We start from the raw sequence: 22,159 nt of genomic DNA on the forward strand, positions 1-22,159 counted from the left end.
TGCTTGCAAAAGGGAAGTGCTGATGTCTGAGCTGACTGTATCTCTGTAGCCTGTTTGTAGGCTGTATACCACACTGGGGATTACAGTGAGCCGAGAGTGACACAGTGAAGCAAATTAAGAATCTGGTATCAATTTGGTCTTATGGGACAGTTGCTTCCTTCTCCCTCCTGGTAACCCACAAAGAAGTGATAAAGGAAGAGGATGCTGACATTACTTGATGCACATTATTTGAATGTGAATTCTTAGTTTTCCACCTTTCCTAACTGACATGCTTCTAACATGGGACTTTAAAGAAAAACTATATCTCAGTTTTGCAATCTATAAAATGGGAAAATTTGCTCATATCTTAGAATTATGTCAAAACTTAGTCCTTAAAAGTCGTCTATAAATACTAATTATGACTATTAGTCTCTGGTTTGTAGTTAACTGAAGGCATTTGGATTGGTGAGCATATAGAAGACTTAATTGAAAACAAATTAGTCTTGAACTTTAATGCTTCCTTCAGGATTTAAAATGATGGTTGACTGGAATATAGCTCAGCTTTTAATGTTTATTTATTGCTGTATGCATTTTGAGAGTTAAAACCCTCAAGGGATAGAGCTAAACAGTAACTCCTGACTAGATGACATGGTGCTTAAAAAATTCATTCTTTATCTTCCCCCATCCTCCTCAAGTATACTACTGGGCTCCATTTTTAATAAATTATCACCCACCCTTAAATACCTCTGGTGTAGCATTTTTATATTTATCAAATCTTTTGCAAGTCAAACACATATGTTTAGCATTTTGGCCACTCTTTCTAGGCTATATTTTTTACTAATTTATTTAAACTTTACTAATTTTTGTGTATTTGTTTGGAAGATTAATCATGTTTAATCATGGTATTTCTCCCTATGACTTTTCACAGTTAGCATGCTGCTTTCTTGTATATTGTTGATTTAAATACGGTACATAAAGCACACCATCTTTACAAGTAATACCCAAAGTGGTCAACTTCCCATTTTCAATTACAGACTTCCTGTAACTGCTTGACCCTTATCTACCACTACTGGCATTCCTTCACTCCAAATCTCCACGGACTGAACCACTTCATTGTGATTTCTGCTGTCAGCCGGGAATGTACAGTTCTTTTGATCATGGGTGGTAATAAGTTATCCAGATCATGCAGCACGATTCTAGTTTATGACTGTGATATGGTTGCATTTCTCATTCTCACTTTACTTCCCTAAAAGATCGGGTTTGGGTTTGTCAAATAGCTGCCTGATCCTCCCGACCACTTGGCACGTTACTTGCCTTAGCTGTCATTCATTTGTTCCACCTGCTCAGTGAATATTACCTTTCTTTGTGGAACTCTTTTTACCTGAGATGATACTGACTGATCACTTCAGTGAAATGTGTATATGCTCCCTCCCCCCGCCTCTCTCTCTCTCTCTCTCTCTCTCTCTCTCTCTCTCTCTCTCACACACACACACACACACACACACACACACACACACACACACACGATTTACTTATAGGCTCCCAAATTTACTATTTACTTATAGTCATCCTCACTTAATTTTTCACTCTTTTCCAAAATGTTCCTACTCCTTAGATCATCTATGAATTTTAAATTTGATTATTATTACACAATATAAAAGTGAAAATATTCTAGTCCTTGTTTTGAATATGATTACAAGGCAAAGGAGTGCCAAGATTCCCAGAGTCCCAAGTGAGAGTTGTCAGATGCCCTGTGCTGGATTTAAGTGGAGCATCCTTAATCCTCTGGAAAAGAGTAAAAGTCTAGGAAATGGTATTTGATAGCTTTTAGGGGTATTCTAAATATAGAGGTTCACAGTGAAATAATGGGTTCTGCTCTATAGGAAATAATTTGGTATGTTTCCCTAGAATTTGGGGTACAGTAGACTGCTTTTTGTTTCACTACAGAGGAATGTAAAATGCGCTTAGCTTCCTCTCTCAGCGGGCTGTAGGAAGAGAAGGTGGGTGCTATGACATGGATATCCTGAGCACTGCAAGTTGGAGATGAATTTTCCCATTCCTCCCAGAAGAGCATGGTGGGAAGTCTGGATCCCCATAGATGTTCTGTGTAGGGTGCAGAGCTGTAGTGGTGGGGCCTCCCAGACTATAAGGAGACTCCCAAGCTGTCCAGAGCATCCCAGGCTGTCCAGAGCATCCCAGGCTGTTCAGAGCCTTCCAGGCTGTAGAGAGTCTTCCAGGCTGTGCTCTGCACAAAGGTGCCAGGCTGAGGACTGAGAAAATTGTTTTCTAAGGCTCACCTTCTTTTGTGAGCCTACTTCATCCTGCTGGGAGGCCTCCTGTTTGTACTTTACTAGTCTGGAGGGGGTCTCTTTTAAAAATTCATATAAAGGGTTTTAGGAAAAGCCTGTCAGTGAAGTGGGTAGGGTAATAAGTGTCCAGTCATGAATGGTTCACCAGAATCAGGTCAGATTCAGCAGTGAGAGATTTCCAGAGCTGGAGAGTCTTCAAAGGATTGATCAATTGGCATCAGGAAACTCAGCTCTGAACACCTGCTGAGCTCAGGGAACAGCAGTGCTAGATCAGTTCTGGACAAAGAGGACTTGGCCCTTCACACTTTGTACCTCTGACATCTTCATCCCACAGGCATCAAAAGCTATGGACTAATAATGACTGAGGCAGAGGGAGCATCCAAAACCTGGATGGACACAAAGAAGAGCCTGTTGGACTCTACTGCAGTCTTCCTTGTGTTGTCCTCTGGGACCAATTGAGCAGAAAGGCTTGAACTCCCACAGGTGCTGGCCTTGGGTCTTGCTCTGCCTCAGATGTTATCCCATCTAAGTCTCAGTCAGTTCCCACATAATAAAATGAAGGAAGGAAGTTTTGTCTGGAACACTCTGAAGGTCAAAGTGCTGTGTTCACAATATACTCAAGGAGATAAAAACAAGCTTCTTTGGCAAGATACAGAAAATTAGTGATGGGAAAAGAAAGCAAGCTGTTTTGTGGTGCTTTATGAGACTCACTTGTCAGGCTTATAATTGCACAGCTGATCAGCAGTTTGGATGTGTGCGTGTGAGTGTGTGTGTGTGTGTGTGTGTGTGTGTGTGTGTGTGTGTGTGTGTGTGTGTGTACCCAAGAGCAACTATGAGTATTAGTGCTTGCCTCTCACCTTGTTTGAGACAGGGTCTCTTGTTATTCTGCTGCTGCCTACCTCAGGGTAGCTGGCCCCAGGCTTCCAAGGATCCTCTTGTCTCTGTCTCCCATCTTGCTATAGGAACACCAGGATTACAGAAGTTTATGACTCTGTCTGGCTTTATCTGTGTTCTGGGCATTTCAACTTAGATCCTCATGCAAGCTGTCTACCAAGCCAATTCTCTTTCATTTGTTTCCTTAATTCTCACAAGGTAGAAAATAGTCTGGGTATTTACTGTGCTTTTTGATTTCTTTTTGCCTTGCATGTTGTACACTAACAACTGAAATATAGTAGGTTACAAACTTAAATGTTTAAATATTAAAATACTGTCTTTGAAAAATGTTTGCTTTTTTGAGTTTGTGTGTATGTGGTGTGTTTCCATGTGTATAAGTGTTGGCATGTATGTGGACATGAGTTTGAGAACATGTGAAGGTAAGAAGTGGACATTGAGTGTCTTCTTTGAACTCTGTCTACTTTATCCATAGAGAGGAGAGTGTCTCACTTGAACTGATAGCTTGAAGGTTCAGGTAGTAAAGCTAGGCAGTTTGTTCTGTGGAACCCTGTATGGTGATATTGTGTCCCCAATATATTGTGTACTCTAATAAACTTATCTGGGGTCAGAGAACAGAACAGCCACTAGATAGACATAGAGACCAGAAAATGGTGGCACACACACCTTTAATCCTAGCATTCCAGAGACAGAGATCCATCCAGATCTCTGTGAGTTCAAAGCCACACTAGAAACAGCCAGGCATGGTGACACACACCTTTAATCCCAGGAAGTGATGGCAGGAAGGAAAAAGGTATATAAGGTGTGAGAACCAGGAACTAGAGTAATGTGGGATGGTCTGTATGGCAAATGTGTTGCTCTGATTGGTCAATAAATAAAACACTGATTGGCAAGTGGCTAGGCAGGAAGTATAGGCGGCACTAACAGAGACGAGAAACTAAAGAACAGGAAGGTGGAAGGAGTCACTGCCAGCCACCACCATGACAAGAAGCATGTGAAGACACCGGTATGCCACGAGCCACGTGGCAAGGTATAGATGTATAGAAATGGATTAATTTAAGCTATAAGAACAGTTAGCAAGAAGCCTGCCATGGCCATACAGTTTGTAAGCAATGTAAGTGTCTGTGTTTTCTTGGTTGGGTCTGAGCGGCTGTGGGACTGGTGGGTGACAAAGATTTGTCCTGACTGTGGACAAGGCAGAAAAACTCTAGCTACACTAGAGTCTGGTTAAGCTTTTAGGCTTCTAGCAGCAGTTCAGCTGAGATCCATTGGGATGAGGACTCAGAGGTTTTTCAGTCTGAGGAAACAAGATCAGCTGAGGAATTGGTGAAGTGAGGAAGCTGTGGCTTGTTCTGCTTCTCTGATCTTCCAGCATTCACCACAATACCTGGCTTCAGGTTTGATTTTATTAATAAGACCTTTTAAGATTCGTGTTACAACCCTGAGCATTCCTGATGAGATTAAGAGCTGGCCACCATTTTCACCCAGTGTTTATGTGGATGCTGGGAATCCAAACTTCTTAAATATGCACAGCCAGTGCTTTATTCACTAAGCTATTGCCACAGTTTCATTTTTGATCACCAAAAATTAATAAAACTAACCCATTTCTTTTTTACCACGAGTCACGAGTAATTGAAATGCTAGTCTTCCATACACAAACTGGGTGTTTCATGAGGACAATCACTACGGCTACAGTATTTCTTCTTATTTCTCTGTTGCTTATGGAAATGAGTTATAGTTACAACTTTGCATTTGAGTGTGTGTGTGTGTGTGTGTGTGTGTGTGTGTGTGTGCGCGCGTGTGCATGTAAGGAATGGTGGGGAGAGAAGACTATCCCAATAGGCAGTTTTTGAGTAAATGAGAAAACTTTCAAAAATTAAAATCTCATCTTGTCTTATCTATTGTGGTTGATCAAATTGAGTCCAAAAATCATGGATTCTTGAAGAGGAGGATGTATGGGAAAATTTTAGATGTAGTAATCTAGTTTACTAGACTGTAAACTTCACTAGGGTTGGCGGTATACTGTGTACCCTAATAAACTTGTCTGGAAGTCAGAGGACAGAGCTACAGTAGACATAAAGGTCAGGCAGTGGTGGCACACACCCTTAATTCTATCACTTGGGGAACAGAGATTCGGCTGGATCTCTGTGAGTTCAAGGCCACATTGGCCTACATGAGATTGATCCAGTATAGGAGAGAAAATAGAGCCAGGCGGTGCTGGCACACACCTTTAATCCCAGCACTTGAGATTCCATGCCTTTGCTTGGGAAGCACACACACCTTTAATCCCGGGAAGTAATATGGCATGACACAGAAAGGTATATAAGGCCTGAGGAAACAGGAATTCTTCTCTTTAGGCTGAGGATTTTGTGGCGGTAAGAACTAGTGGTTGGTGGCTCTGATCTTTCAGCTTTTACCCCAATATCTGGTACCGGGTTTTTTAATAAAAGACCATTAAGATTTGAACAACACTAAGGCAGTGAGTGTTGGTGCCATTCACCTTCCTTGAGTGCTTGAAACTGCTTGGTATGCTGTACACCTTAGTGGGCATCTGAAGAAGTGGAAAAAGACCTTTTCAAGACTTTGGTCTCAGATATATCTTGTTATAATCTGCAAACTATTTTTTGTTTTAAGTTTATTTACACAATTCTTTTGTTGTGAGAATGAAGTAATAGGATCTGCAGAAGCCTGTAGGCATTGTAAATGAGTTAAAACCTTCAGCTCCAGGCATTATTTGAAGGAATTAATCCATACAGATAGTGTATATAGGATCACTGTTATTAATAAAAGCCTGCAATGTCAATCTAAATAAATGATGGTAGCAAGCACTTCAGGAAAATATAGGACAGAACATCATGCCAGCTAGATGTGTTTACCTATCTAAAATGTATTCTCAGACTTTTGGCATGAGTTTTCACTGTGTATTTTAGATCTAAAGTGCTGATGTTATTTATGTTGGGTGTATGTTGGTTATTTCTTGATAATCCAGATCTGGTTTTCACACCTGGAAGTGATGGTATCCTGTTTGTCATTCCTAATTGGCCTTTCATTTTAAAGCGGAATTTGATAGTTATGTTCTCATCCATTTAGTCAAGTACCACTCCTTGGAAATGACAGTGGACCAGTTGATGTAGTGTCAACTATCTGTAATCTCAAGAAAATAGGCTGGACAATTTAGCCTCTGAACATATGTCTTATGGTAACTGTGAGCAGAAGTGTAAACAATCTGTTAAAAAAATCTAACATAATGGATATTATATGAAGTTCTTTAAGAGGTGTTACATAGTAGACATGGCCAAGATGCATTGCTCAAGATGAAATATATGGTCTGCTGCTCTGTGAGACACTAGGTCAAAACTAAGTTTTAAAAACACACATGCAAGAAGAAAGGAATCCTGCCATCTAGACATGCTTTCTGGCCACTAGTAACACATAATGTCACTGATGACAACTGAATCAAATAGTGCTCCTCCTCTAGTTTGTTTTAATATGTGATGATTACAGAAATAGACAGAATTTGGGGTTGCTTCGGTGGCTCAGGGTTGTCATGGTCAGCATCACTGTCTTTTCCTTCATGTTGCAATATTGCTGCTCCAGCCCAGCTATCACATCAGGAAGCATCAATAAATAGGATGTGTTATAGTTGCTCGTCTATCAAGAATGCATAACTTTTCTTTCAACCATACAGTGTGGTATGGATGTTTGTCTTCACTGGCCAATTGCTTCCAAATGCAAACTAAGTTGGAAAGAGTATAATTAGCTTTCTAGCTTCCATGGTGTAAAGCTTTAAAATAGAAGGTAAATGAGATCAGTTTGGTGCTGGCAACCCAGTAATGTCTGACTGGGGAAATAATCCCAACACTTCCCTCCTTTTATATCTTTCATATACGGGAGAGAGTTTCCTGGGCTGTAATTCAAGTTTTGATATCTGAAGCATGAGATACTCCTGGAAGTTTTGTGTGTAGCATGAATCTTCAAAGTTCTTATTAATAAAATCAAACCCGAGGTGAGTTTTTGGTGTCCATGCTGGTAGATCAGAGAGACAGAACAAGCCACAGCTATCTCACCTCGCCGGATCCTCAGCTGGTCTTGTCTCCTCAGACTGGAGGCCTCTGAGTCTTCATCCGGAATGGGTCTCAGCTGAATTACTGCTCAAAAGCCTGAATGCTTAACCAGCCAAAATCTTCTAGTTTCTGGTCCTCACGCCTTATATATCTTTTTGCTTTCTACCACCACTCCCTGGGATTAAAGGCTGGCTTTCTGGGATTAAAGGCGTGTGTCACCATGCTTGGCTATTTCCAATGTGGCCTTGAACTCAGAGATCCAGAGGGATTTCTATCTCTGGAATGCTAGGATTAAAGGTGTGAGTGCCACCATTTTCTAGCCTTTGTATTTAGTGGCTGTCTGTTCTCTGACCCCAGATAAATTTATTAGAGTACACAATATTTTGGGGAACACAATACCACCACATTTGTTGTTAGGGATTTACTCAGTAATCGGTATTGAGCACCGAGTCTGTGCCTGTCACTGGGCTATATCCTGGGTGAGCAAAACAGATTAGTGTACTATAGCCCTTGGGATTGTGCAGAATACAGTCAGAGAATGCTCTATCACTATAAGACCTAGCTTTTAGGAATTATTTAACCATATACCGTAGACTATGGGAGATAAATATACTAATTGTATTTCAGGTTATCTTACTATGTGATTTATAGCATCCTGATTTTTTATTTTTGGCACTTTACAAATACTATTTCAATTTTAAAAAATCAAACAGAATTTCTCAATTCCCACCTTCTAACTTTGCTGAACCTGCCTATGTTTAAAAATAATTATTTAATTATTTCTTCTTATTAATTAATACAAGCTTATACCATGTGAGGGTTGCACATCTGGGAAAACTTTACCACCAGGAAAAAATATTTAAAGTCCTAAATAATAAAGTATATTAATTCCTGGTCTAGTGCAAAAGCTTTTTAGTAAAGATTGTTGGGTGGAGTTTAGCACATGAATGTAAATGAGGGACATTAAGCTTGCTATCATTTCTAAGCCAGAATTTAATAAAATGAATTTAATGTTTCAGGGAAGTGTTTTTCTCAGGCAAAACATATTTGGTTTGAATTATGTTAGCAATTGAAAAAAACATTAATTAGGTAATTGCTTCTATTCTCTGGTTCAGCTTGGTAGTGGAGTCAGTGACCCAGGGCATGATACTTCAGTTAGATGCAGTGCCAAATTAGCGGTGACCTGTGACAACTCTGTTACCTCACCAGAATTAACATCCATGCTGCTCAAACCCAATTGTCTCACACTGGAAAAGAAGACTTGCACTAAACTTCTGGGAAAATGTTTATTACAATTATGTGGTAGTCACAGATCTTTCCTTTGCTGATGCATTAGTTTTCCTAAAACATAATCATTCTTGCTGTAAAAGTTGCTGCTACACGCGCTATGATTTGTTACAATCACTAGAATCAATGCCACGGTGCCTTTCTTCCTTCTGTTTGCAAGAGGAGGGGGAAGAGCAAAAGACAGCTATTTATTTTGCCCCTAGATTCCTTTATCTGATGTTCAGTGACCACACAGAGATCCGAGAGAATGCAGAGTAAGATCACCCAGCGGCTTGCAGAGGAGCTGGCCAGCTCAGCCCTGCTCCTCACACTATTTCCTACCCAGACCCCATGACAGACTGTATTCCAGCTTGAGGCAAACCTGTCATCAGTTCAGCCCAGAAGTGGATATTGGAGCAAAGCTAAGAGAAACTTCATTCTAGGAACACCCTGCTCTCTCTGCGACTGGCGTGGACAGTAAAACACGAGGCAAGGGAAAACATTCAATAGCCTTATCATTTTTTAATGACTTTATTAGATAACTGGAGATAACTGTTACTTCCTCCATTATTTCTCCAGTTGCAGAAATAGCTGCAGCAAATACAGAGTTCATGAAGTCTTTTCCCAGTATCCCTTTGCGTACATTATAAATATATTTCTCTGAATAGCAGTTTTTAGATTTAAAAAGGCTCCCTCTTCTAGATTTTGCATCAATACTTTGAATTTTAAAAAATCTTAAATTTAAAATTACAAATAAAGTGACTTGTTTAAGACACATAAGAAACACATAATAAAATTGGAATTTTACTCACAAGACATGATTTTTTTACCCAGCATGCATTCGAGTATCCTCGTCTGCCATTCACTGTTGCCTGGTCACTGGACAGCGATTTTATGATGCATTCACCTTCATTACATATTACACTGTTCTAGTGTATACTTTACACTTTGTTACTTATAGACCAACCCTCATTCCCCTCATAATTCTGCAGAGTCTATCTTGTCCACAAACCTTAATATTTAGTAGCTTTAGCTTGTAAATGTATTATCAAATAAGTCTATCCCTAATAAAGGTGTGCCCAGGTAGTAGATGCCTCTCCAGGGCAAAATTTAACTTTAAGGAATATTCATTCTGGGAGTTCCAGCTGTTTTAGAAACTAATAGAGTTATAAACCCATGAATATAATGGCTGGGAGGCATAATGGTGTTACATTTCTCTATTACATATGGTTAAATATTTGGTTAATATTTATAATTTTCTGTCTGTCCCATGATTCAGTCAACCTTGGAGGAATGGGTCTGAGAGCAATGTTCGAAAGCTTCCACTGAATGAGTGAATGGCACAGATATTGCCCACCAGCTGCTTCTATAATCACAGAAAGGTGATTGATATAGGAACATGAAGTTTAAAGTGTAAGTTTTGGCAGTGTGATTATTTATGTATTAGACAGATGAGATCTACTATGTACATCTGCCAGAGTTGACCAAATTCTTCTGGGTAGAAAACGATTTCTAAATTCCTTTGCTAGAAACAACAACCACGCTGCTCATTGACTGATGCTTAGCAGTAAATAGCTCTGTTATTCTGTGACCCAGGCTAATGGAGCAGCTACCTTCTGAAATGTCCATTGTGCAAAGGGAACAAGGCCTCATATTGCCACTTTAATGCTGTGTGCAAGAAGAGATGTGCATAGATTCCGTGCATAGCTTACTGGTGGAATGAATCCCAGCACCCGCAAGGGGGCCAGAGATGCAATTCTATCCTATGCCTAGAAGGCAGAGAGATTCAGAAATAACTTCAATAGCATCAATGACAACCACAGTGGCAAGTGACTATTTGTCTTGTGTGGGAGCTGTTTCTGTATTGTGCTTTTTCTTGTGATTAAACAAATAAGAATGTTTCTATTTGTGGCCACTTTCTATGGGTCATGCACTGCTAGAGATTTATACACATTGTCTTAGTAATTCATATGATAAGACCCTGGGAGTGAAGTATTGTTATTTTTGTATAAAGACGAAGAGACTGAATTAGTGAGGTTAAGTGGCTTGTCCACATAGTAAATGGTGGGGCTAAGATTAGCACTGTGGTCTGTCTGACTCCGGAGATGATGCCCTTATGAGTGACATTGCATTTATGTCCTAATTCTGTGTCCTTCAGAATCCATCATTTACTTTTGAAGGTCACTTTCTCTTTACCCCCCCGAATGCCCTTTTCTCCACGATGCTATGAGTGGATGACTTTAAATACAAAGAGGGAAATGAACAAGCTGGTTTTGCTATAGAGTCTCAACTAAAATAGCCAAGCTAAAGGAAAATTGCCGTTAGATCATTCCAGCAACTAGTCAAAGCTGAGTAAACTTCTGAGGCCACATAAATACGTTTGCATACTAAAGCCAAGTCCTAGATTCTGTTTCCACTGATTAAGTAAAATACTTGTTCAGTGTTTCAAAATAAATTGCTAGTAATTGCAAAGTGATTACCAGATTTACTTATTTTCTTAAAATTGAAATTTCCATTAGCAAAATAGCTTCTTACTTTCAATTAAGCATTGCTTCAAACTTTAAATTTTTTTTATTGTAAACTTTCTTCTGTGAAGTATAGTGTTTTTCCATATTAAAGATTTTTAAACATAATGTTAGATAATATTGTTGTGTTTGTAAAAAGAAAAAAAAGAAAAAAAAGAAAAAAAAAGAAAGAGAAAGAAAAAAGAAATCCAACAGTGATTTTTGATTGAGTGGGAGAATCACTTGTTTTCTTGTTTGCATTTAAGACCTCAAGACTAAGTAGGCTTCCCTTGTCTATTACAGAGGATATGAAGTCAAACTTCACACTACTAATATAACACAGGAGAACGAGCAGGCTAGGTGCCACTTCCTTCACTCTTTGCTTCATATTTTGTCTACTTTTTAATATCTCTGAATAAATACATATTTGCGATTACACAAAGCCTGAACTTAAATAACAAGTAAGTTTCACTTGTTTCCTAGAGGTACAAGAAATAGTAGCCCAATGCACCATTCAAACCATCTTCTTTTTGTTAGGTGAAGTGTGGTGCTCTGCTCCATGCATAACATACAGATTGGCTAAGCACATAACAACATACAGTTGACCTGACTTTTGGACTATGTGGTCAGAGATGCATTCTGTCTACAAGTATAATTTATAAAGCCAGCCAAATTCCTCAGTAATAATGATGGCATCCCTTGCAAGATTCATTTTATGAGCTCTCAGTTAGTTTTGAACTTCAACAGGCAAAAACAATCTTCTAAATCTGAAGACTAGCACCTTGACAAGTATGGAGTAGAAATTTGGAAATAAGGGGACCTTGGATCTGAAGACATATTGTTGAAGAAAGACCCTGCATGGTCCAAAAGGGTGCCTTTGGGTTTTGTTTTACCACACAAGAGTAGGGGTGGGAGTCATGCTTCTTTTTTGTGCCTTTGGTAGGTGGTAACTTTTTATAGCATGCCATATGGGTACTTTTTTTTTTTTTTTCAATTTTAATGATGGTTTTTAGCTCACACATTCTAGGTGGGTGGCATTGGGCCTCAGGCATTTGTAAATTGGCCAGGTGGGACTTTGACTTTGATGGGTCACTGGAGCATATTAACAATGTCCTAGGAAAGTGACAGTCTATTCAGGCAAAGCTGAAAGCACCTGTGCCTTAGACAGACTCTAGCAGCATAGGTCACCTCATCATCATTCCTGGATGTAGTCACTATTGGGTGAGACAATGAGAGAAAGACCTTGACAATTCTTTGGCACAGGCTGGCCTGCTATTTCACGGGAAGCTGCTTCAATTGGTTCTTTTAGCTGTCACAAGGAACGGCACTATTTGCTGCTTTTAAGGGGCAGGGCAATGGGATGTCACATGTTGTACAGAACGCTAGTGAGGCTCTTGCTCCTCACCAGCGTAGGCAGTGCTAGACCAGCTGCCCCTCATTCTGTTAGTGTTTATGCTACATCACCTGCTTTTAAGATCAAGGGAGTAATTTATGAAAGCAGTGAACTCTGATGGTCAAAGTTGGTTTGAAATTGTGGTGACTGCACTTTACCTGCTAATTCTGATTTCAGGCACCCAAATTATGAGTGTCCCTGAGTTGTATGTTAGGATTTTCTGGATGAGGAATGAGACTGGGAGGAGGCCCTTCAGATGAACAGGCTAAGCTGTCTTCTTGCAATGAGATAAAGAGATGCAGATCACAGTTAAATTGTTAACAACAATTTAGAAGGTCTGACTAGCTGTTAGAAGGTCAGAATGGACGTTTGAGACCCAAAGAATTCCAACAGATGTAACAGTGGAATATGAGCCAGGTGGAGAAACTGCTGAGAAGATCCAGGATATAAGGAACCACAGAGAACATCTTTTCAAAGCTGTACAAAGACAATCTTGGGCAAGAAAAATTGACTAAATAGACGTGGAAGATTGAGATGAGGCTATTTAAAATACTTTTTTTCCCAATAAGCAACTCTCTGTGACTCACTTAGCAATCTTTATTTTGTTTTTAGTTGGTCACACTAATGCATTTTAAGTTGCCTGAGATAACTTGATTTCTAGAGTTTAAAGGTAAACCCTCTTCTACTTTCCTTCTACATTGTTTGTAACAATTTAATTTTGATCTGTTTCTCTCTACCTCATTCCAAGAGGAAAGACTAGCTTGTTCACCATTCGGTAGCATGTGTCTATACAAAATGTGAAAACATTTAAAAGGAGAAAACTAGGAAGAAGAACACAAAATATAAATTAAAATTAGGAGTAGATGAGGTTCCTAATGACAGTCACTAATGGGTGGCATGCTAATATTTTCTTTATCCCGAAGGAACATTTTGTGAGGTATTTGCACACTCTGTAAAAATGTGATGCTGTAATAAAAAGCTGAACACCAAAAGAAGAGGTTAGGCAGGACTTCTAAGAGGATAGGCGGGACTTCTGGAGAGAGAGAGGACTCTGGGAGGAAGAAAGGTGGAGTCGCAAAGGTGGAGAGGAAACAGGAGGCTCAAGATGAAAGAGAGGTATTGCCACGTGACAGCACATAGATTAATGGGTTAATTTAAGTAATAAGACCTAGTGGGACAAGACTAAGCTAAGGCATATCTTTCATACTAATAATAAGTCTTTGTGTCATTATTTGCAGGCTGGTGGTTCCAACAAGCAAACATGTTATATAGGGCACCAAACATGGAGCCATGTATATCCACACAAGGGCTGAGAAAGCAAAAAAAAAAAAAAAAAAAAAAAAAAAAAAAAATCCTTCCTGGCTTCCTGGCCACTGTGGTCTCTCAGGTAGTCAGGTAGGCTGGCTCTTTTAAAAGACCGTGCTGTGTAGCTGAGCACTTGAGCAGCCCACACTGGATACAAACTACTGTTTCAGGCAGATACAACAAATTCCCAGAGCTGGATCAGAGATTAGGCTCTCACAGAACTGAGGGGAGTGGAGCCAACCACCAGCGTACCACAGGCTAAGTAGAGCCACATGGTGGTAGCCTAGCAGTTTAATTTTGGCTCACATGGTCAGAGGAGACTGCAGATGTGTTGCCCATTCTCATTCTCTCTCTCTCTCTCTCTCTCTCTCTCTCTCTCTCTCTCTCTCTCTCTCTCTCTCTCTCTCTCTCACACACACACACACACACACACACACACACAAACTAACAACAAAACAAATGAACAAACCAGCTTCAGGCTGACAAAACTTCTGAACAGGTTACAGTGTGTTTAAAAACACCAAATAAAGAAAAAGAAAATGGGTACAGACCATCATAGAAAAAAATTAGTTAAAAAAAAATGAAGTCTTTGAAGAAAGACTAAAGTAATGTAAAGAGAATAAGCCATATAAGGATGGGAAGTATAGAGGGCATCTGAATCCTTTATGGTGCTTTGTAGACACTGAATTTTTTAAATGTTAATGTACAAAAAAAACAAAAGATGCTGAGAGACATTGGATTATGGAAACTCCCAAATTAAACCAACTTATATATTTTAAAAATGTCTTAACTTCAAAATGGAATTCAGAAAATATGTTGCATTGTGGGAGAGATGATACTTATATTTCCACAGGAAACAAAAAATTATGGTTCTCTTCAAAATTAACAAAGATCAGATTTGATTGGGGGAAACCTGAAAATCTTGTCTACAAACACCAAAAAAGAAACTAAAAAAAAAAAAAAACTACAGTTCAGGTGATGTGTATGCTGATCCCTCGACATGGGAGCAGCTCTGAGACTGGATGAGATGTGATAAATCTTTTTGGCTATAGAGTCCTCATGACTTATTATCACATGCCATCCTTAGATACAGCATGGATAGAGATTTATATTACAGTTTGGATATACAGTCTAAACAAACTTACAAAGTTAACAAATGCCTTTTGCCTGCTCAAACATAAAACAAAAGATCATCTTTAACTGACTTGTGCATACTATACATTCCATACTTGTGTTAATGCAGATATATATGTTACCTTTAAAAGTTTGTATGTTTTCAGAAAAAAAGGAACAGACACCAATGAAAATAAGTAGCCCAAGTGATCCAGCCTCAAAATGACTGTTGCAGTTTCCTCAAGATTCTACATCCAGAACAACTTCAAAGCTGCTAGCTGAGATGGTCCAGCCTCACAGACTACTCTAGCCAGGACTTCAGATAAGCTCTACACTTTCCCACCACACAGAGACTAAACAAAAAACAATACAGGGACCCCTAAAGATGCTGTCACCCTTAGACAACAGGAAACAGTCTAGAGAACATGATGCCTGGAGAAGAACGGGATGCTGAGATGAAGCCTTATATACACAGCCAAGAAGAATGGACAGCTGAATTAAAAAACCATCAACAATTTCCAGAATTCCAGAATTTCCAAATTCCAAAATCCTGAATCATGACATGACACTAGTGGAATTCAGGTGTTTCTGGTACATGGACTGCTCTCACCCAATGTGAGGTTGAACTGTTGACCTTGTGTACATCCTACTTCACAAATGAGTCTGTCAGATACGCTAAGCCTACAGGCTGAAGATGATGCCCCAACACTGCGGAGAAACCTCAGGTGACTGTCCAGGCAGCTGGCTGTTTCTGGCAACTCACAAATATTTTGGAAGTTGCTTGCATGTACTTCCTGTTTTATTTTTTGCTGGGTAATATTATTTCCTTCTTGGGTCTCTGAGGGAGTTGAAGATTAGTTAGTTATAGTTGAATACTAGTTAGTTATAGTTGAAGACTAGTTAGGATAGAAAGTTAATTCGGTACATTTTGGACTTACCAAAATAGGATAGATAATGGAATTATTTTCTCTGAATTTGTCAGATACAAATGGACTAGACATTGTTTAGGTATTTATTACTTGTATATATTGTATATAGTTATTGTACTTTTGTATATAGTTTTTCTTATGTTAGTTATAACCTTTTTCCTTTTTTCTTTTTATTAATATAGAAAGGGGGAAATATGGTGATATTTTATTTGTACTGAAATGTGATTTTATTTGTATGTTAATAAATAAAGTTGCTTGGGGGTCAGAGCTAATAGCAAGCCATAGCAGAGCTGGGTGTTCGTGGTGCACGCCTTTAATCCCAGCACTTGGTAGGCAGAGCTAGGCAGATCTCTGTGTAGTCAAAGATACAGACAGCATTGGAGACACATGCCTTTAATCTCAATACCAACCATAGAAGACCTGGAGGTCTGTACAGACAGGCAGTGATGAGGCAGTCAGTCATGTGGTTGGGTTTACAACCAATGAGAAGGCAGAACAGCAAGTCTATATAAAGACAAACACACAGGAAGTAGGTCTCTCTTGGCTGAAGAGGATCACTGAAGCAGCGATATATATATTTCTACTTTTGTTTAAGGTATTGTGTCTATGCAGCTCATTTAACAATGTGATGTAAATTTCTAGTCCTTGAAAGTTATTATAACAAACTATTTAAGATAATTAAGAAATATGTTAGCAGTTAGTCATCTAATAACCAAATTTGTGGCCATGTTAGGAATATTTTCAAGGTCAAACACAGATATATATTAGGTAGAGAGTTGGTATTCAAACACTTCTGAGACCTACAGAATATGGCATTTAAGATATTTTAATAACCTAAGGCTCTTCATGAGAGTGAGACACATCTGCTCCTGGCAGCATCAATTTACTTCAAAAAAGGATGATGGATATTGAAGAACCTCCATGTGGAGTTTGCTTTTATTGTGGCAAAGTTAGATACTGGTCAAGAAACTGCCCTTGTCTTGACTGCTGACAGTATGCTGTCCAAACTGGACAAGCAGGACACAAAAGAAAGTGACTGCGGAACTTTGCCAAGACAAGGTAGAACAGCCCTTCAAAATTTCTGCTTCACAGAAAATTCTGTCAGACATTCTAGGCCTCAGACTGAAGATAGATGCCCCAAAGTTGTAGAAGAACCTTGGGTGACTGTCCAGGCAGCCAGCTGTTTCTGTCATTTCTATAGTTTTAGAAGTTGCTTGTTCAGCACTTTGTGTTTACTCAGGTAATATCAAATCCTTCTCAAATCTTTGATGGGGTCAAAGACTAGATAGTTATAGTGAAAGTTTTCCTTGTTATCAAATTCAGAAAAGAAATTTATATAAGAGATATAAAGTTTATAAGAAACATAAAAGTTTAAGTTGTTTATCTAAGAATATGTTTTCAGGATGGTATTACAAGTTATGATAGAAATTGGTTTAGCTATAAAACTTTGGACTCACTATGATAGGATAGATAATACATAGAGTACTTTTTTTGAATTTTCCAAATACATATGGACTAAACATTATGAATGTAGTTCTTACTTGCTAATTGTTCATATTGTATATAGTTTTACTATTTAGAGTTAAAATTTTCCCTTTTTATTTACACAAGAGGGGGAAATGTTGTGGGATATTTGTACACTGTGTGAAAATGTATTGCTGTGACTGGTGTAATAAAAGGCTGAATGGCCAATAGCTAGGAAGAGGTTAGGTAGGACTTCCAGGAAGAGAGAGGACTCTGGGAAGAGGAAAGGTGGAGTCACAAGCTAGACATGGAGAGGAAACAGGAGGGCCAAGATGAAAGAGATGTAATGCCACATGACAGAATGGGTTAATTTAAGTTATAAGAGTTAGTGGGACAAACCTAAGCTAAGGTCTAGCTTTTGTGATTAATAACAAGTTTCCATGTCATTATTTGTGGGCAGTCCTGATGAGAAAGCATATTAGAGGAATGTGCTTGAGAAATTAATAGTATCTGTAGTTTTATTGAAGGCACAATAAGGGTAAGGTAGAATGTGCATCAATTTGAAGAGAGGCCTCCTATAGACTGGGATTATACAGCAAATAAAGATGAAAATAGACATTTTTGGACAGAACAAGACTCACTGATTATCTTGCTTTCACAGTGGAAGTCTCCAAAAGATAAAATCTGGAGTGTATTACTAAAACAAGCTTCACACACAGAGAGAGAAAAAAGCACAGAGAAAACAAGCATAAATCACTGAAGTTCAGTAAACAGTATGAGCCCTGCATCAAGAAGAGAGAAAGAAGACAAAGTAAATAAAATAAAAATGAAACAGTTGCTAGCATTCCTTAAAACAATCAACGTTGCCCAAACCAAGAGAAAGCTGAGCAATTCTTATCAAGAGTGGTGTTAAGATGCATGGCTCCTAGATGTGAATGTACTATCTTCAGTTGGATGAAAAATGAACTCATGCAAAAAACTGCAGGCAACTGAAGAAACATCAATGTATTGATTATAGATAGTATGTTAATTCTGGTTAATTGTGAAAACATCACTATATTAGTGATGTAAGCTGTAGATAACAGGGGAAACTCGGTGTGCATATGAGAACCGAGAGCTCACTTTACAATTTATCCTTATGTCTGAAGTTCGTGTGGATTAAAAGATTTAGAGAAATTGTAAAAGAGGAAGTTAGGAACAACTGCTCTGAGAAGTATCACTGGTCCTTACTTGGCAATAAAAGACAGGGTACAGAAATTGATGGTCATGTTAATATGAAAGTCTATCCATAATGATTATTTATCTGAAGTGACTGATAAGAAGTCATATTTTAAAGCATATTTTAAAGCATTCTACATGTACTCAACAGACATGGTAACTGGTTCATGGGACTGAACGTATCCACTTCAAGGCATTATGGGTATTGTGTCAGCAAATAGTGCTGAGAGTTCAACACTGAATGCCCAATACACAACGTGTCCAATGAAGGAACAAAATTCAAGAGGGTTTCAATATGTTAAATGGAAAAGTGAAGCATCTAAGTTGACTGAGCCTATTACAATTACAATTTTATGAACACCACAAAAACAAATATATCATGAAATGGACCCAAGGATGGATGTTTCAATTGGATGACTTTTTCTCACTGATAAGTTGTTTGCTATCATTACCCCAGTGAAAGAATTGAGTTTAATGTATATTGCAGATTCTGGACATCTCTTGAAGAATAACTTACATTTGGTAAGGACTACACTAACATTGTTTATGCCCACTTTCTGTCTCTTGGGTACTCTTGAGATTCTGCTGTGATATTTGGCATTATTAAGCACTGAATTTAAAATTATAATTTTGTTTGTGATAAATACCCCTAATGGTTTATTTTTTAAAGTTCATGTCACATTAACTCTTTATATTAAAAAAAAAAAAGATAACTTGTGACAGTCTCACTGATAAAGTGTGTTAAGTTTTGAGTCACCAAAAGAATTACCAAAACAAGCTGTTGAAAATAGTTTCTCCCTCATATGGAGAATCTATCCTGTTGAGACTGAGTAGAACAAGATGTTGAGGGGGATGAAATCTTAACTACATAAAGGAATAGTGTAAAATTTATTTCTCTTGATTATAAGTTATGAGAACATTTCTATTCTTGTAACATAATTTATTCCGATGAAGTTTTAATAAGGATGATATTTAGATTAGAACATATTTGTGTTTCTAGTTTATAGTTGGAGAATCTTGTTATTTAATCACATTATGGACCTTCTGATAAGGACCACTGAACATGGTGGCTGGATATCACTTTGGTTAGAGAGCAGAAAAGTGTATTTTCTTCAGAAATATATTAGAAAGACACATTTAAAATCTAAAATCTATTATCTCCCATTATTGTGTAGAAAAATATGTAGTGAGGATAGGTGGTCATTTCAATAGCTGGTGAAAATCAATGTTGAAATTGTAACTTAAGTCTCACATTAGAAGCCTCTGTCATGGCATCATTTGATTGATCCATCTGTTTGCCCATTCATTGAACTATGCATCCCTCATCTGTCCAGCACTTTTCAAACAAATTCAAATCTTACTTCAGGCTTAGATTGGCAGGGTGCAAGAAATAAATATTTGAATGATTAAGCAAACAAATGAGCTCTGTGATAAAATGCCAGTCAGCATGTGTATTTATAAAAGTATGTAAGTATAATATATAAGATTGATCATGTCCTTTCACATTTACTTTGTGAGCGTGTACTACTCAGTAAAATCAGGTGACATTTGCAAGATATTTGGAACACCATGGGTGATTGATAGCTCTTCTTTCTTAAAGAGGGAAACTTTCCAGTACACAGAACTATAAGAAACTATGGTTCCCATTTCTCTGGTCACAGTTTGAGTTTTCTTTTCTTTCTTTTTTTTTTTTTTTTGATGTATGCAAAGTCCCAAATTGAAGTGAAAGTCCTTTCAGCTGGTAGTAATTTACTTTCCTTAGAGTGCTTAGTGGTGACATAATTGATTTTGTTGCCATTGATTAAAAGTCACATTAAGTTTAAAACTGTCAGCTGAACCCAGAGATAACATTTTCATAATGACTTTTAATAAACATGGAAGAAGTGATTTCATTGCATTCATAAATTTGATGAATGGCATTTTCCCAGGACCAAAATAAGTGAGAGGCTCATTTGCACGTGTAATTACTGCGTTACAGGTAGAGTCAGTAGCACATTTCTTGTGTGTGTGTGTGGGGGGGGGGAGGGTAGGGGGGAAGACATGAACAAACCAGATACAGGTTTAGGAAAAACTCTAAAAATTGATACTATTGGGAGTTTTAGAAAGCTAGTCATGTTTTCATGTATAAAAAAAGGAAAGATGGAGAACATTCTTATTCAGTCTGACTGACTTTGCTGAAGATTTTTATCTACAAAAATGCTTTAGTTAGGCATTTCTACCTCCCAGGTCCAAATCAGAATTTAGCCACTTTGCTATCCACCAGTTTCCCTGCTTCTGTTCCACCCACATTAAGATTATATCAATCAAATTATCCCTTAGATCAATCTCATCATGCCATTTTTCTGCTCAGAAATTTGGATATTTCTTCGTTTGCTGAAGTCAAACCCAGAATCTTAACCATGGCCAGTGTGATTGTTGGGTGTATACAGCATGTTTTTACCTTTCCAGTCACTATTCCTCACATTATTTCAAAATATTACCTTCTCACAATCCATTTGATCTGTCTCACCACTTAGGCAGGCTCTGTCTCAGGGCTTTGCGTTTGTTATTCCATTTACCTTGGCTATTTTTCTCAAGTTTCTTATTTGGCAAGATTCATATACTCACCATAAAGTTCCTGGACATATTCTCTACAATGTATATGTTGTACATACCACCCCTCTCTTACTTTTTGTTCAAAGAGTGTTTCTAGATATGCAGTACACATAGATTTTATTTACCTCTCTTGTTAATTGTTTTACTTCAAACAGAAAATGTGCTTGAAGAGAGCAGAAAGTTTGTTGTACACTGCCATATTCAAGTATGTAGAACAGTAATTGACATGTAGTGAATATTAGATGCTTATTGAATAAGTGAATATGTTTATTAAATTTTGATTCTATGCCCAAACATAAATGCATAAATATTTAGCTCATAAATTAAACACTTACTTGAGATTTTATATTACTCTAAAACTTTAACTGTCTGATTCTGGGCAAGTGTTAGAAATACAAGAGTCAATAAATCCTGTACATGCTTCTTAAGAATGGAATTCTTGTTATTTTTAAATGAGGTTTAGAAAATGTATGTAGATTTTGGAGAGGTAGAAATGCCAGATTCCCCAAGGGGAGAATTGTGAGGTCATTATCTCATGCTTCGTGGAGAAAGTAGAATTGATCCCTTCATAAGGGGATCAATTTGTACTTTCAACTCATGATGAAAGAGATGATCAAGCAGAGGTAAGAAAAAAATCCTTTAAAAAATATTATGTGTGAGTGTATGTGCAAATACTTCATGTCCGTGGATCCAGAAGAGATTGTCTGATATTCTGGAGCTAGAGTTACAGATGGCTGTGGGCCACTCATGTGGGTTATGGGAACCTAACCAGGGTTGTCTGCAAGAGGAGCAAAGTCTCTCTATCTCTGAGCCGTCTCTTCAGCTGCAAGAATAGTTTTTGCTTTAAAATACAGGTGCCCCACAGGAACACAGTACTTGACACGTTATGTCTTCATAGACACTTGTTGAGTAAAAATTAACTCTGCTCTTTATCTGGAGGAAAGTGAGGCCAGTGCTGACTCAAGGCTCAAGAGGAGTCTGTATTCCAGAACAACTCACAGGAGACACTACTGAGAAGTATGGTAGATTGTGAGCCAGTTGTAGTAAGACCTTAGCTCTTACAGTTGCTGTTGAATGGAGCCTCTAAAAAGATGCAATTCCAATATGGAGCCTGAGGTCACTAGTGAAA

This window comes from Peromyscus maniculatus, chromosome 3, assembly GCF_049852395.1.
Source record: "Peromyscus maniculatus bairdii isolate BWxNUB_F1_BW_parent chromosome 3, HU_Pman_BW_mat_3.1, whole genome shotgun sequence".
Lineage (NCBI taxonomy): Eukaryota > Metazoa > Chordata > Mammalia > Rodentia > Cricetidae > Peromyscus > Peromyscus maniculatus.